The following is a 16,247-nucleotide window of genomic DNA, read 5'->3' as shown; positions in this document are numbered from 1 at the left end:
TGTTATTGACTATTTGATTTAAATAATTATACTATAAATAGATTATCCTATTATTGAACCTGAAATCCCACTACTAGGTATCTACCCTCCACCCCCCAAAAAACCAGTCATTTTACCATAAGGACAGAGGCACTCGAATGTTTATAGCAGCACAATTTGCAATTGCAAAGATGTGAAAACAACATGGGTGCCCTTCAGCACACAAATGGATTAATAGACTGTGGTACATGAATACCACGAAATATTATTCGTCTATAAAAAAGATGGAGATCTCGTATCTTTTATAAGATGGATATGGAGGGCGGCGCCTGTGGCTCAGTCGGTAAGGCGCCGGCCCCATATACCGAGGGTGGCGGGTTCAAACCCGGCCCCGGCCAAACTGCAACCAAAAAATAGCCGGGCGTTGTGGCGGGCGCCTGTAGTCCCAGCTACTCGGGAGGCTGAGGCAAGAGAATCGCTTAGGCCCAGGAGTTGGAGGTTGCTGTGAGCTGTGTGAGGCCATGGCACTCTACCGAGGGCCATAAAGTGAGACTCTGTCTCTACACACACAAAAAAAAAAAAGATGGATATGGAGAACACTCTTCCTGAGTAAAGTATCAGAAGAATGGAAAAACAGGCATGGCAGGTACTCAATATTAATTTGAAATTTGTAGGTTAATAACTACCTGCTCACATGAGAGAAAAACTTAGCTGAATCCAAGAAGAGAGCAGGTAGGGAGGGGTCAGCAGGTCCCTTCCCAGAGGGACTAATGCACAGTGTGCTACAAGTCTGATTTTACCTTATAAATGCAAGCAGTGTGGCCTGGCTGTATGTACCCTCATATAAATTGGATATTTTAAAAAGAAAGACAAAGAAAATAAAAAAGAAAGGAAAGGAAAGAGAATTGTGACTTTTACTTGTCAAAAAAAAAAAATCACACACTAAAGACATCAGTATTCTGAGGAAACATTTGGTTTTTGAAAGGGAAGGAAGAAACTTAGCAGAGCTCCAAGTCTGCATTTCTGGACCTCTTCTCACGGTACCCCTCACCATGCGTGTGACCGCTTTACAAACCTGACTAGAAGTAAAGACAGTTTCTTCTTGTAAAACTCACGTTCACTTATTCCTTTCTGCCATCTTTGTATCCACCCAAGGCTTCGGGCCCCCAAAACTCCACTCTGAGTGTGTTCTGGTGGTGTTTTCATGTTTCACACGTAAGTTGAATGTCTCACCTGTTGCCTCCTGGACCTTTCCCTCTCATTCTCCTTTCCTTCCTCACGTCTCTGTGCCTGCCCTTGCTACTGACCGTTTTATTTCCCATTGTGTCCCACTATCTTCTGCCCATCCTCTGCTGAATGTCACTATTTCTGCAGTGCTTGTCACCTGTCATTCATAGCCAACACCTGCAAGCAGGACTTTCTTCTTCTTCAAGGTGCCAGCGCTGCTCAGGGCTCAGAAGGAAATGGAGGCAAGGTCTAGCTCTCCTCTGGGTTACACTTTTTTGAAGGAACCTGATATGATAGTAGTATTGCCCTATTCTCTTAACAGGTTTTACTGAATTAGTTCATTCAGTTGTCATTTATTGATCTCCTATCCAAAAAAGGATTCGGACATTGAAATATCATAATATTGGGAGTCAGAGCTTCAATGACTAATGGCATGGCTGTGTGACAGAGAATCTGCTAATCTCAGAATGGTCCTGCAGGCTCTGTCCTCAGTTAGCACATTGAAAAAAAATTAATGAAGAGAGCCTATTTCCACATTTTCTCCTTTCCTTCAAATGACCTCTCCCTCAAAGGGCTTCTATCCTCAGGCAAAGTAACATCTGGTTGACCCACAAGTGAGTGTCTTGACACAGATGATCTCTGGGTCAAGGCAGCTTACACTAAAACTGAGACAGCCATTAAATTTCTGATCAATACAATTCATAAATTTTGAATAAATTTTCAATTCAAACATCTTGTGGAATTATGTTGATACAAAGATGAGTGATGCTTTGTTTTCTGAACGTACTTAACCAATTTTTAGGCTGGGATATTGAGTTTCACTCTAGAATTTTAGTCTATTTATGTGATAATTTGGGGAGATAAATCTTAGAATTTTTTTCTTGAGGAATGAAGTCTTGGAAATGTTCTAAGCATTGGGTTAATGATATCAAATTTATGGCCTGTAAATGGCCTCTCTGGCTGCTGGGTGGTGATTTGATTGGAGAGGAGGGTGAAAGTTTTTGTACTTGTCCCAGAAAGATGACAGAAGGTTGGATTGGGGTGGTGACTATGGAAGTGGAGGATCTAAGGATCTAAGAAACTGAAGAGATACTTTGGAAATGTGGTGTAGACATCATGCATGCAGGTGTCGTCTTGGTCAGCTTGGGCCGTCATGACAAAACTCCATAGCCTGGATGGTATAAGCAACAGTTCCCCGGATGCCTGTTTGGTCAGGTACTAGTGAGGGTCCTCTTCTTGGCTTGCAGGTGGATGCCTGTTCCCTGTATCCTCATGTGTCAGAGAGAGAGAGAAAGGGAGAGTTCTCTGGTATCTCTTCCTGTAAGGGTACTCATTCCATGATACTTCATGATCTCATCTAAACTTAGTTCCCAAAGATCCCATCTCAAGTTACCATAATATTGTGGGACAGAGTTTCAACATATAAACTTGGTGGGGGACACCCATGCAATTCAGTCCATAGCACCATGCATTTGCACACACGATCATATAGAGCTGAGACCAGAGTCACAAACTCTTCACTTGTGTAGACTTGGAAGTGAACGTGGAGGATGGTGGTAGCTGTGTTTTGGGGTATAGATTCATGCATAACTGGCAAGTTACTGGTTCTCTTTAGATCTTAGTTTTTCATCAGCAGATTGATAATAATAAAAGATACTTTGAAAAAATTTAGAAGTTGGAGATAGTATATTCTGAGGGCCTGGTTGAGAGCCTGATATGTTTTCATGTGGAAATCATTGTCAGATTATGAGACTGATGTTCTGCATGTTCCTAGGAAACAGAGTCAGAGAATGAGAATTTATTAATGTTTATCCAACGTTCTGTTCGAGTCCTTAGACATGAGTCATTAGAAGTGTACTCTGCCTTTATACATGGGTGATTTTCAGAACCTCAACTTTAAACGTGATCAAAACAATTTATTTAGTCAAGAGCCATGTATACTGAGGACCAGTTCTGTGCTGGATATGGTACTAAGGACATAAGACCCTGTAGGGAATCAAAAAAGACTTGGTCTGAGCCTTCTAGAGCTCATGGTATACTACTGAATAGGGATTTGGAATAAATAGCAACAAATTGGAGGGGTCCTATGAAGAGGGGAGTGCATAGTGGGTGGGAGCATGTCATGGGGGCACTAAACCCATCTTGGGGGTTAGTTAAGTCATCTCTGGGGCAGCAACTCTTGGCATGAGACCCGATGAAGATGGGCAAGAATGATGTAGATAAAAATTGGAAAGCGGAATATTCCAGGCAAAGAGAGCAGTGTGTCTTTATGTTTTGGAGAGGCCAAAGAGTATGGATCCTTGGAGAAATGAACAGAAAAACACCACAACAAGAAATTAGAATAGGAAGGACAAAATAAGTGGTCCAGGATGAGGCTAGGACTGTGGACAGAGCACAGAGTGTGGGGATCTTATAGATCATATCAAGAACACTGGAAATTTCTGAGGACAATAAGTAAGAGGGTAATGAAAAACAATAATGAAATGTCATGCACAGATTCTTCCCTCTAATTCAGGAATGGTAGAGGAAAAAATTTTGATGGAGAAACAATACCTAAGGGCATCACAAAGAGTGGTGACCAGGGGCCCTGAGTTTGGAGAACTCGGGTCTTATTTAAACAAACTGATGAGGAAACAAATCAAAGAGGCAGCTACCAAAAGATACTGGTAGGAAGAAATGGAATGATGTTCTGCCCATATCTGAAGAAATTTTTAGGCCTACAAATAAAAAAGGTGAGCACAAAATCTTATGACACTTTTTTATTAGCTAAATGGAGTGGGAATATTTTTATTGATTAGGAATTATCGTGTTGCAGAAAACAGAAGACCTACTACTTAAACTGGCTTTAAAAAATTATTTAACTCAAACCCCAAAATACGGCAGTCATTCCAAAGTTAGCTGAACCTGATTCCAGATCTACTTCTCTGTATATCTCCCTACTGTACCCATCTCTGTGAGGGCTACATTTCCTCCAGGCTTTCCTCCTGTGGGCAAAATGGCTGTGGTACCACATGCAATACCACCTAGGAGAGGAAAGAGGGTTTCTTCCATTGGGTCCCTATTAAAAAGAAGAGAAACTTCTTTCCAGAAACCTTGAATAATCTTTTCGTTACATGATTCAAATTGGATCCTGTACCCATTTTTTAAATAATTGTTTAGTTGAGGGATTGTCACATACAGATTGGCTTATCCCTGAGCTCCTGCTCCAGTTAAGATCCCAGCCTTGATGGGACCACCTTTGAATAGGTCAGGTTCACCCACACTGATGCAAAATAGAGAGCCTCCCTTGGAACACCTGGGCTACATGGGGAAGGGATGAGAGTATAGGCAAATCAAGACCCCATTAGGAAACAGAAAGAGAAGAATGTTGGTAGAAATGTAGAAACCAACAATCACTTACAACAGGGATTGGCAAATGTTTTCTATAAGGGAACAAATAGTAAATATTTTAGGCTTTTGCAGCTATTCAACTCTGACATTGTAGTGGAAAAGCAGTTATGGATAATATATAAGTGAGTGAGCAAAATTTTATTCACAAAAAAAGTCAAATTTGGTGCCAGGGCCATACTCTGAGAACCCCTGACCCACTCTATCTCATATTAGTCACTGAATCTTAGCCTCTCCCTCTAGATTATTTTCCATCTAAAAATGCCTTTGATGTTAATTTTACCTTTATTTTTCATTCATATATAAAAGTGCTGGGGGCAGGGCTCCTGGGGCAGTGAGTGGAAGGCTGTTCCAAGATAGCAAGATAAACTGTGTATTTTACCCCCTCATTCCTGCACCCTGTGGTCGGTTCCCTTCCATAGAGATGGCTGGTTTGTCATGCTCTGACATTTTCAAATGGTGTTATTTGAAAAGCTTTAAACTTAATCCAAATGAAGAATGTAGACCTCATTTCATATTCATGGCCCTGCACACTCACAAAGCTTTAGAAATTTTGCTAAATGTGGAATTGGATATGAGTCATATAATTTTTACTAGTGGAGTCATAGCTAAATCAGAAAGACAAGACACAAAGGGACATTAAAGGTGATAAATATGATATGTTACCGAGACCGAGTATCCAACATTTGCATGTTCTTCCTGGAAGAGAAATTGTTCTATTTTGGAAGAGAAATTTGGGAATTAAATTCTAAGAGGAGAAGAAGGATTTACTTTCAAGTTGCAAGAAGCGGGGAAAGGGCAAATGCTTTCTCACTGAGACCAATCCTGTTCATTTTCTGGCACCGCGTTTGACAAGAAGTGATTTCTGACTCACTTGCTTATTTCCTTCAGATTTCAGCTAAAGAGACTTGGAGGCAGGAGTTGCAAAATGGACACTCAGGATCAGAAAAGCAACTAAAGCCAGGGAGGAAGAAGAGGAGGGTAAAAAGGGAAACTTAAGGCAGAAAACTGCAGATATTCATAAACCAAAACTTTAACAATATTACACATAGAATAAGGAATGCAATACTGATCAATCACTTATACATGACCATTGGCTGAAAAGAAATAAAGGGAGATGTGTCATTCCAATTGATTTTTTTTAGTCTACAAAGTAGCAATGAGAAACTGAAGAATAAATCGCATGTGTAAACATTAATAAATCATGTTTTTATATTTTCTCCATCTGTTGACAAATTGATGTTGGGCACACTACTCTGGAGTTGTTGCCTTTGACCAGATAGCAACGAGGAGGTGCTATCGGTCCAATTTGTATTGATTGTGTCTTTGCTTATCCCTGTTACGGGGATGTTTTGTTTTTTTTTGCTTTTCTTTCTTTCTCTCATTTTTTCTTTCTTTTTTTCCTTTTTGGTCCTTTTGATAATATAAAAAATTAGAAATTAGGCATGAGTTCCCAAAAAGCTTTCTTTGTGCTCTTGCCAAATCAAAGTACAGTATTTACTAAGATGCATCATAAAAAGCAAATAGTGAAAGGGTTGCATGGTCCTGTGAATTCCCGAACAAAGATGATAATTCAGAATAACATTACAATACAAACTTGGCAAGAGAAAAGATGTGACAAGCTAGTGTCAACTGTCCTAATTATAGAGCAGATAGTGCTGGACTGAGAAAATTTCCACCCAGTCTTCAGCTTAAGACAAACCCAAACTTAAGAAACAGTGTTATCTTTACAAAAAAAAAAAAAATTTTAAAGATATTTTTATTTTCCCTGGCCTCCCACAATGGGCCTCTTGTCTAGGAGACCCTTGGCCTAAACCAACAAGAAAATCAAGCAAGCATCCATTCCTCTGAAACCATTAAATGTACTCTAGGAGGCAAGAAATTTATTCTTCCTAATGTCATTCTCATTCTAGGATTATGTAAAGACAAAAAAAAAAAAAAAAATTAGAAACCCAGAAAACTAGCTGGGCTGTAATGGGGAGGATTGTCAGTGGCCTCATCTGTTATAGGAGGTGGCGTCTCTTACAGAAAGCAGAAATAAAACCAGAAAGACTCTGAAGAGCTATAAATTCTGAGATTTTACCTTATAAGCATTGCATCAGTTCAGAAATCCAACCAAGTTGTAAGAATAGGAAAAGGTGCCCTCACAGAAAAACAGAAAAATCTGTGTGAAAACGTCCCAGAATCCAGGAATTAGATCCAGTATCAAGAGACTTTACAAGCTCTTAAAGTTTGCAAGTGGCTTTACCATCACACAGCGTACAAATAATAAGACCAACATCCACCTTTTCATCTCATTGCCACAGTAGACTTGAACCTGGACAGGTTTCACCTTAAGGATGTGAAGAGAGCAATACCTCCAAAATTTAATAATGGGTGCATTAAAAACAATACTCTAGAGCTATATATATATATTCTATATATATATATATTCTAGAGCATTTAGATGACTAAGAGGAAGTCTAAAGGCTAATGCAAAATCCCTGTGAGAATTCAGACAATTGTTTAGCTTTCCCAACTTCCTTTAAAGATGCCATAATCTCTATCCTGTATCATAAAGACCACATAGTTTGAGATAAAAGGGGACTTGCATTAGAGTAAAGAAATTCAAGAAGAGAAGATGGAATTACTTTCAAGACAGGAAAGCTGGACTATAGAAGGTCTGCAGGACGTTAAAGACATGGTAGTAGAATTAAAATTAGCCTCTAGGGCAGTAAAGAACAAACAAAAATGATGCTATGGAAGCCAAATTTGTGAGTTCTTTGGCAAGGGTATGATCTGGCTCCAATCTACTTCGGCCATTAACCACTCGCCTGTCACCCCCTATTCTTCAGTCATAGGTCTTCTTTTCTTCCCTTAAATTCCCCAAGCTGTTCTCCTTCTCAGGGCCTGCTGAAACCTCTGGCAGAGGTGAATTCCCTACATTTCACTTGGCCAAGTTCAAATCCTATCTCGGGCATTTACCTGGCATCTCAGAGACTCAGTTTCCCTATATTATTAATCCAATTAAGAACAGATTTCTTCAGTCTGTTGTCATGAGAATTAATTGAGATAATTAAGTGTAAGAGCTTTACCCAGAGCCTTGTGCATAGCGTAATAACTGTTTGAAACACGTTAGGTGGTAATAGCATTAGTAGTGTAACAGTAGACCTTACTCCTTTAATAACTATCTTACTCCGCCCAAAACCAATACTTGGCTTTTTTGTTTGTCCTTATATATTCTGCTCCTAAAAGACACAGCAAATGTTATAAAAGTTAAAAGTAAAGCTATACTACTAGAAGAACTTTTTTTCTTTTTCCATTTTGGTAGTGAGAATTCTCAAAATGTTGTTAACCATGGGAGGACATCTTTTGAGACAATGAACATGTTGGCTATAAAGAAAAAGACTCACTGTATTTCATTAAAATTCACACCAAGACACAATCTCGAATACTCAATGTCATAGACAAAGAATATGCAAATTTCTGTAAGAAAAAATACTAAGAAAAAAATAACCCATGAGTAAATAAGTGAAAATTAGTCTGGTGTCAAACTTCTTCAGTGCAGCCTTAAATGACAGAAGAAATGGGGCACCTCCAAGCAATTTTGAGAGGAAAATGTTGTGATCAATGACTTTATACTGTTAAGCTGTCTTTTATATGCAAAGGCAGCAGAAAAACACCCTCAAAAGAAAGGAGTCAGAAATTATTAGCCATATACACTTTGTGGAAAAGTTCCTTGAAGAAGTATTACAACCAACTGAGAAATCAAAATTAAATGTCTGAATCTGGGCAAACAGTCATAAAAGTATTGGCAATGTGCACTGAAACAAGTTAAAATTAGGAGAGATCCAGATAACTATAAGCCTGTCATAAAACTGGACACAAATGGCTATTGTCCTCACCAGAGAAGATAAAATATTTTAATAAAAAGTGATATGAATAATCTAAATATATAAAGCCATAATACATTAGCAAAGACCAAGATGTGAATGGAGAAAAGAAAATGTAAAGGGGTAAAGTAAACATTTTGCTTATATTAGTGTGATGGTAAAGACACAATTTTCTTAATTCTAATAATTTGTAAATTATAGGTTAAAGAATAAATTTGAAAAGCTTAAAGGTAATTTTAAAGCAAAGTTTAAAAAGATGTGTCTGGGGAGGTGGAGCAAGATGGCGGCCGAGTAACAGCTTCCTTGCATCTGGGCACCGTGAGTCTGGGGAGATAGGACTCCAGGCATCTCTGGCTGGTGGGATCTGCCTATCATCACTCCTATGAGGATACAGGGAGTCAGCGAGAGACTTCTGGACCCCAAGAGGAGGACTAAAACAGTGGAAAACCGGCAAGTGGTCGCATGTGTTCAATCCCTCTAAACCTGCCCACAACTTCCACAGGCACGAGAACTTAAAGAGCAAGAGGAAGTGAAAGGAAAATTAGGGCAAGGAAACAGATAAAAGAAATCACTCATGAGGAAGAATCAGCAGAAAACTCCAGGCAACATGAAGAACCAGTCTAGAACAACCCCACCAAGGGACTATGAGGTAGCTACTGCAGATGATTCCACCTGTAAAGAAATGTTAGGAATTTAGAATACACATGTTGAAAACAATGAAAGAAATGATGGAAACAATGAAGGAAATTGCTAATACAGTGGAAAATAACCAAAAGGAAATCCAAAAACAGAATCAAATAAGAGATGAACGATAGGAAGAATATAAAAAGGATATAGCAGACCTGAAGGAACTGAAACAGTCAATTAGGGAACTTAAAGATGCAAAGGAAAGTATCAGCAACAGGTTAGACCATGCAGAAAAAAGAATTTCAGAGGTAGAAGACAAAGTTCTTGAGATAACTCAGACAGTAAAAGAGGCAGAAAAGAAGAGAGAGAAAGCAGAACGTTCACTGTCAGAATTATGGGACTTTATGAAGCGTTCCAACATATGAGTTATAGGAATTCCAGAAGGGGAAGAAGAATGCCCCAGAGGAATGGAAGCCATACTAGAGAATATTATAAAAGAAAATTTCCCAAATATCACCAAAGATTCTGACACACTGCTTTCAGAGGGCTATCAGACCCTGGTCGCCTCAACTCTAACTGAGCTTCTCCAAGACACATTGTGATGAACCTGTCCAAAGTGAAGACAAAAGAAAAGATTCTGCAAGCTGCCAGGAGTAAGCGCCAGTTGACCTACAGGGGCAAATCCATCAGAGTGACCGCAGACTTCTCTAATGAAACTTTCCAAGCAAGAAGACAATGGTCATCTACCTTTAATCTACTTAAACAGAACAATTTCCAGCCCAGAATTCTATACCCTGCTAAGCTAAGCTTCAAAATTGACGGAGAAATCAAATCATTTACGGATATACAAACATTGAGGAAATTCGCCACAACAAGACCAGCTCTACATGAAATACTTCAACCTGTTCTGCACTGACCACCACAATGGATCAGCAGCAAAGTAAGAACTCAGAAATCAAAGGACAGAACCTAACCTCCACACTGATGCGAAAGATAAAACTAAGCAATGGACTCTCACCAAATAAGATGAATAGAATACTACCACACTTATCAATTATCTCAATAAATGTTAATGGCTTGAATTCCCCACTGAAGAGACATAGATTGTTTGACTGGATTAAAAAACACAAGCCATCCATTTGCTGTCTGGAAGAAACACACCTGGCTTCAAAAGACAAATTAAAGCTCCAAGTCAAGGGTTGGAAGACAATTTTTCAGGCAAATGGAATTCAGAAGAAAAGAGGAGTTGCAATCTTATTTTCAGATACATGTGGATTTAAAGCAACTAAAGTCAAAAAAGACAAAGATGGTCACTTTATATTGGTCAAGGGAAAACTACAACAAGAAGACATTTCAATTCTAAATATTTATGCACCCAATTTAAATGCTCCCAGATTCTTGAAGCAGACCTTACTCAGTCTGAGCAATATGATATCTGATAATACCATAATAACAGGGGACTTTAACACTCCTCTTACAGAGCTGGACAGATCCTCTAAACAGAAATTAAACAAAGATATAAGAGATTTAAATGAGACCCTAGAACAACTATGCTTGATAGATGCATATAGAACACTCCACCCCAAAGATAAAGAATATACATTCTTCTCATCACCCCATGGAACATTCTCCAAAATTGATCATATCCTGGGACACAAAACAAATATCAACAGAATCAAAAGAATTGAAATTTTACCTTGTATCTTCTCAGACCATAAGGCACTAAAGGTGGAACTCAACTCTAACAAAAATGCTCGACCACACCCAAAGTAATAGAAATTAAACAATCTTCTGTTGAATAACAGATGGGTGCAGGAAGAAATGAAATAGGAAATCATTAACTTCCTTGAGCATAACAACAATGAAGACACAAGCTACCAAAACCTGTGGGATACTGCAAAAGCAGTTTTGAGAGGAAAATTCATCACTTTAGATGCCTACATTCGAAAAACAGAAAGAGAGCACATCAACAATCTCACAAGAGATCTTATGGAATTGGAAAAGGAAGAACAATCTAAGCCTAAACGCAGTAGAAGAAAAGAAATATCCAAAATCAAATCAGAGATCAATGAAATTGACAACAAAAGAATCATTCAGAAAATTAATGAAACAAGGAGTTGGTTTTTTGAATAAATAAATAAAATAGATAAACCATTGGCCAGACTAACTAGAAATAGAAAAGTAAAATCTCTAGTAACCTCAATCAGAAATGATAAAGGGGAAATAACAACTGATCCCACAGAGATACAAGAGATCATCTCTGAATACTACCAGAAACTCTATGCCGAGAAATTTGACAATGTTAAGGAAAAGGATCAATATTTGGAATCACACCCTCTCCCTAGACTTAGCCAGGAAGAAATAGACCTCCTGAACAGACCAATTTCAAGCACTGAGATCAAAGAAACAATAAAAAAGCTTCCAACCAAAAAATGCCCTGGTCCAGATGGCTTCACTCCAGAATTCTATCAAACCTTCAAGGAAGAGCTTATTCCTGTACTGCAGAAATCATTCCAAAAAACTGAGGAAGAAGGAATCTTCCCCAACACATTCTATGAAGCAAACATCACCCTGATACCAAAACCAGGAAAAGACCCAAACAAAAAGGAGAATTTTAGACCAATCTCACTCATGAATATAGATGGAAAAATTCTCAACAAAATCCTAGCCAATAGATTACAGCTTATCATCAAAAAAGTCATTCATCATGACCGAGTAGGCTTCATCCCAGGGATGCAAGGCTGGTTTAACATACGTAAGTCCATAAACGTTATCCACCATATTAACAGAGGCAAAAATAAAGATCACATGATCCTCTCAATAGATGCAGAAAAAGCATTTGATAAAATCCAGCATCCTTTTCTAATTAGAACACCGAAGAGTATAGGCATAGGTGGCACATTTCTAAAACTGATTGAAGCTATCTATGACAAACCCACAGCCAATATTTTACTGAATGGAGTAAAACTCAAAGCTTTTCCTCTTAGAACTGGAACCAAACAAGGTTGTCCTCTGTCACTTTTACTATTCAACATAGTTCTGGAAGTTCTAGCCAATACAATTAGGCAAGACAAGGAAATAAAGGGAATCCAAATGGGAGCAGAGGAGGTCAAACTCTCCTTCTTTGCTGACGACATGATCTTATACCTAGAGAACCCCAAAGACTCAACCACAAGACTCCTAGAAGTCTTCAAAAAATACAGTAATGTTTCAGGATATAAAATCAATGTCCACAAGTCAGTAGCCTTTGTGTACACCAATAACAGTGAAGATGAGAAGCTAATTAAGGACCCAACTCCCTTCACCATAGTCTCAAAGAAAATGAAATACCTAGGAATATACCTAACGAAGGAGGTGAAGGACCTCTATAAAGAAAATTATGAAATCCTCAGAAAGGAAATAGCAGAGGATATTAACAAATGGAAGAACATACCATGCTCATGGATGGGAAGAATCAACATTGTTAAAATGTCTATACTTCCCAAAGCAATCTACCTATTCAATGCCATTCCTATCAAAGTACCTACATCGTACTTTCAAGATTTGGAAAAAATGATTCTGCGTTTTGTATGGAACCGGAAAAAACCCCGTATAGCTAAGGCAGTTCTTAGTAATAAAAATAAAGCTGGGGGCATCAGCATACCAAGTCTTAGTCTGTACTACAAAGCCATAGTGGTCAAGACAGCATGGTACTGGCACAAAAACAGAGACATAGACACTTGGAATCGAATTGAAAACCAAGAAATGAAACTAACATCTTACAACCACCTAATCTTCGATAAACCAAATAAGAACTTACTTTGGGGGAAAGACTCCCTATTCAATAAATGGTGTTGGGAGAACTGGATGTCTACATGTAAAAGACTGAAACTGGACCCACACCTTTCCCCACTCACAAAAATTGAGTCAAGATGGATAAAGGACTTAAATTTAAGTCATGAAACAATAAAAATCCTCCAAGAAAGCATAGAAAAAACACTGGAAGATATTGGCCTTGGGATAAACTTCATGAAGAAGACTGCCATGGCAATTGCAACAACAACAAAAATAAACAAATGGGACTTCATTAAACTGAAAAGCTTCTGTACAGCTAAGGAGACAATAACCAAAGCAAAGAGACAACCTACACAATGGGAAAGGATATTTGCATATTTTCAATCAGACAAAAGCTTGATAACTAGGATCTATAGAGAACTCAAATTAATCCACATGAAAAAAGCCAACAATCCCATATATCAATGGGCAAGAGACATGAATAGAACTTTCTCTAAAGATGACAGACGAATGGCTAACAAACACATGAAAAAATGTTCATCATCTCTTTATATTAGAGAAATGCAAATCAAAACAACCCTGAGATATCATCTAACCCCAGTGAGAATGGCCCACATCACAAAATCTCAAAACTGCAGATGCTGGCGTGGATGTGGAGAGAAGGGAACACTTTGACACCGCTGGTGGTACTGCAAACTAGTACAACCTTTCTGGAAGGAAGTATGGAGAAACCTCAAAGCACTCAAGCTAGACCTCCCATTTGATCCTGCAATCCCATTACTGGGTATCTACCCAGAAGGAAAGAAATCCTTTTATCATAAGGACACTTGTACTAGACTGTTTATTGCAGCTCAATTTATAATCGCCAAAATGTGGAAACAGCCTAAATGCCCACCAACCCAGGAATGGATTAACAAGCTGTGGTATATGTACACCATGGAATACTATTCAGCCATTAAAAAAAATGGAGACTTTACATCCTTCGTATTAACCTGGATGGAAGTGGAAGACATTATTCTTAGTAAAGCATCACAAGAATGGAGAAGCATGAATCCTATGTACTCAATCTTGATATGAGGACAATTAATGACAATTAAGGTTATGGGAGAGGGAAGCAGAAAGAGGGACGGAGGGAGTGGGGTGGGGCCTTAGTGTGTGTCACACTTTATGGCGGCAAGACATGATTGCAAGAGGGAGTTTACCTAACAATTGCAATCAATGTAACTGGCTTATTGTACCCTCAATGAATCCCCAACAATAAAAAAAAAGGGGGGGGGGATAACAACAACAACAAAAAAATAAAAATAAAAAAATAAAAAAATGTGTCTGAGCAAAAAGAAAGTAAAGGGAAATCTCAAACGGCAAACAGAAAGAAAGGAATGAAGACATAGACCAAATGTAATATTTGTAAGAGTAACTATAAATGAGATAAACTCACTTAATAAAGAAGAGGTCTTCAAGTTTATATGTTAATAAAACCAAGTCCAGTTATCTTCTGTTGACTAAAGACATACCTAAAATGAATTCATATGAAAATGTAGCTAAGCAAACGGGAGCAAAACAAAAAAAGGAGTTATATTCCTAGGACACTGTGTAGAATTTAAGATTGAGAGCATCAAATGAGCACTATTTGATATTGTGAAAACTAAATAATCAAGCACCAATTAATTTGTACATGCCAAAATCATTGAATAAAATATATGTAAGGCTATCATTCTTAAAAATGCCGGGAGAAATTTTTCTTTTTGGGGCTGTGAATTTCTTATATTTAAATTGAATATGCCTCACAAATTTCAATGGGAACATACACAGATTACTAGGGATAGAATGGAATTAAATGATATGATATTCAACATGCAATTGTTGGGCAAAGTGAAATTCCAAATGGTCCCAAATGTCTTCAAGACGTCTATGATGGCCTTCACTGTCATCAGACAAGAAGCACTGGACCAATTATGTGCCTGATGTGTGCATTTGGACATTGAAGTACCACAATAAAAATCAATGAAATATGAAGTACGAAGACTAAAATATCAACAAATATTACTACAGTCCAAACTCTATTAATTGGCCCCCTAAGTGACTGCAACAAAGTGGCCAACATGTGGAGGTGGTCAACGTAAGGAACTAGACCTACTGTACTGATATGTGCATGTGGTGCATGTCTGGTCAAGGAAAATTAGGTCAACTTAAGGAGGTGGTCAACTGTGGAGGTTCAACTGTATTTGAAAAACAATGTAAATTAAATAAAAGGAAAGAATTGGCTAAGTGATAGCTTGAAGTGATTGACCATCATATACCAAGATGCATAGGTCAATGACAAAAATATTTTTCTACACGATTGTAAGCAGGACTTTAGTAACAATTGCAATCAGTGTAACTGGGTTTCTTGTACCCTCAATGAATCCCCAACAAAAAAAAAAAAAAGAAATAAAAATATTTTTCTTTATTTGCAGATTGCACACAACATCAACTCCTGAATGTCAACTTTCTAAGACAATGCTTATGAAAATGGCCAGAACCCGAAAAAATGCAGGGAGAAATTTATAGACGCATGCCTGTCTTAACATAATTAAAAGAATCCAGAGGTCCTCAAACTATGGCCCGTGGGCCACATGAGGCGGTGTGATTGTATTTGTTCCCATTTTGTTTTTTTACTTCAAAATAAGATATATGCAGTGTGCATAGGAATTTGTTCATAGTTTTTTTTTTAAACTATAGTCTGACCCTCCAGCGGTCTGAGGGACAGTGAACTGGCCCCATGTTTAAAAAGTTTGAGGACCCCTGGAATAATTGAAAAAACATATATTAATACAATTAATAACTGCATTTAAAGGGTATATTTTAAACTATATATCCTACAAAAAGCAAGTATATACTTTCTCAGTGAACATGGAACTTAAACAAAATGTTATATATTAAGCTACAAATAAAATCTCAAGTTTCAAAACATAAAAATAAAGTAAATGTAAGAGGGAAAGAAGGCAATAGCTTTCCCTACTCGCCACTGAGAAGTATTTAGAAATACAGAGGAAAAAGATCCTAATCACTAAAACTATCACAAATATAAACTGCCTAGGAATTAGCTTCCAAGTGAAAGTACAGGCGAAGAAAACCCATAAACGTTTACCAAGGAGCTTAGAATAAGTTGGAAATTCCTGGAGGAATGTATCCTGTTTAGAGGACGGTGGGACCCAACTGTGACAAGACATCCGTTCTCCCCTCAGGTCTAGAAAGTCAATGCAATTTCAAATAAAGTTGGAATGATATACGGGAGAAAACGAAATTTCCCGAATTTCATTGTGAAATGAAAGAGTAATTAGAAAAGCATAATGCAATTAAAGAACGTCTGAAGAAACCCTAACAAGATTCTTTCTAACA

The sequence above is a fragment of the Nycticebus coucang genome, chromosome 18 (assembly GCF_027406575.1).
Source record: "Nycticebus coucang isolate mNycCou1 chromosome 18, mNycCou1.pri, whole genome shotgun sequence".
In the NCBI taxonomy this organism is placed as follows: Eukaryota; Metazoa; Chordata; class Mammalia; order Primates; family Lorisidae; genus Nycticebus; species Nycticebus coucang.
Note: the sequence above shows the minus strand (reverse complement) of the source record.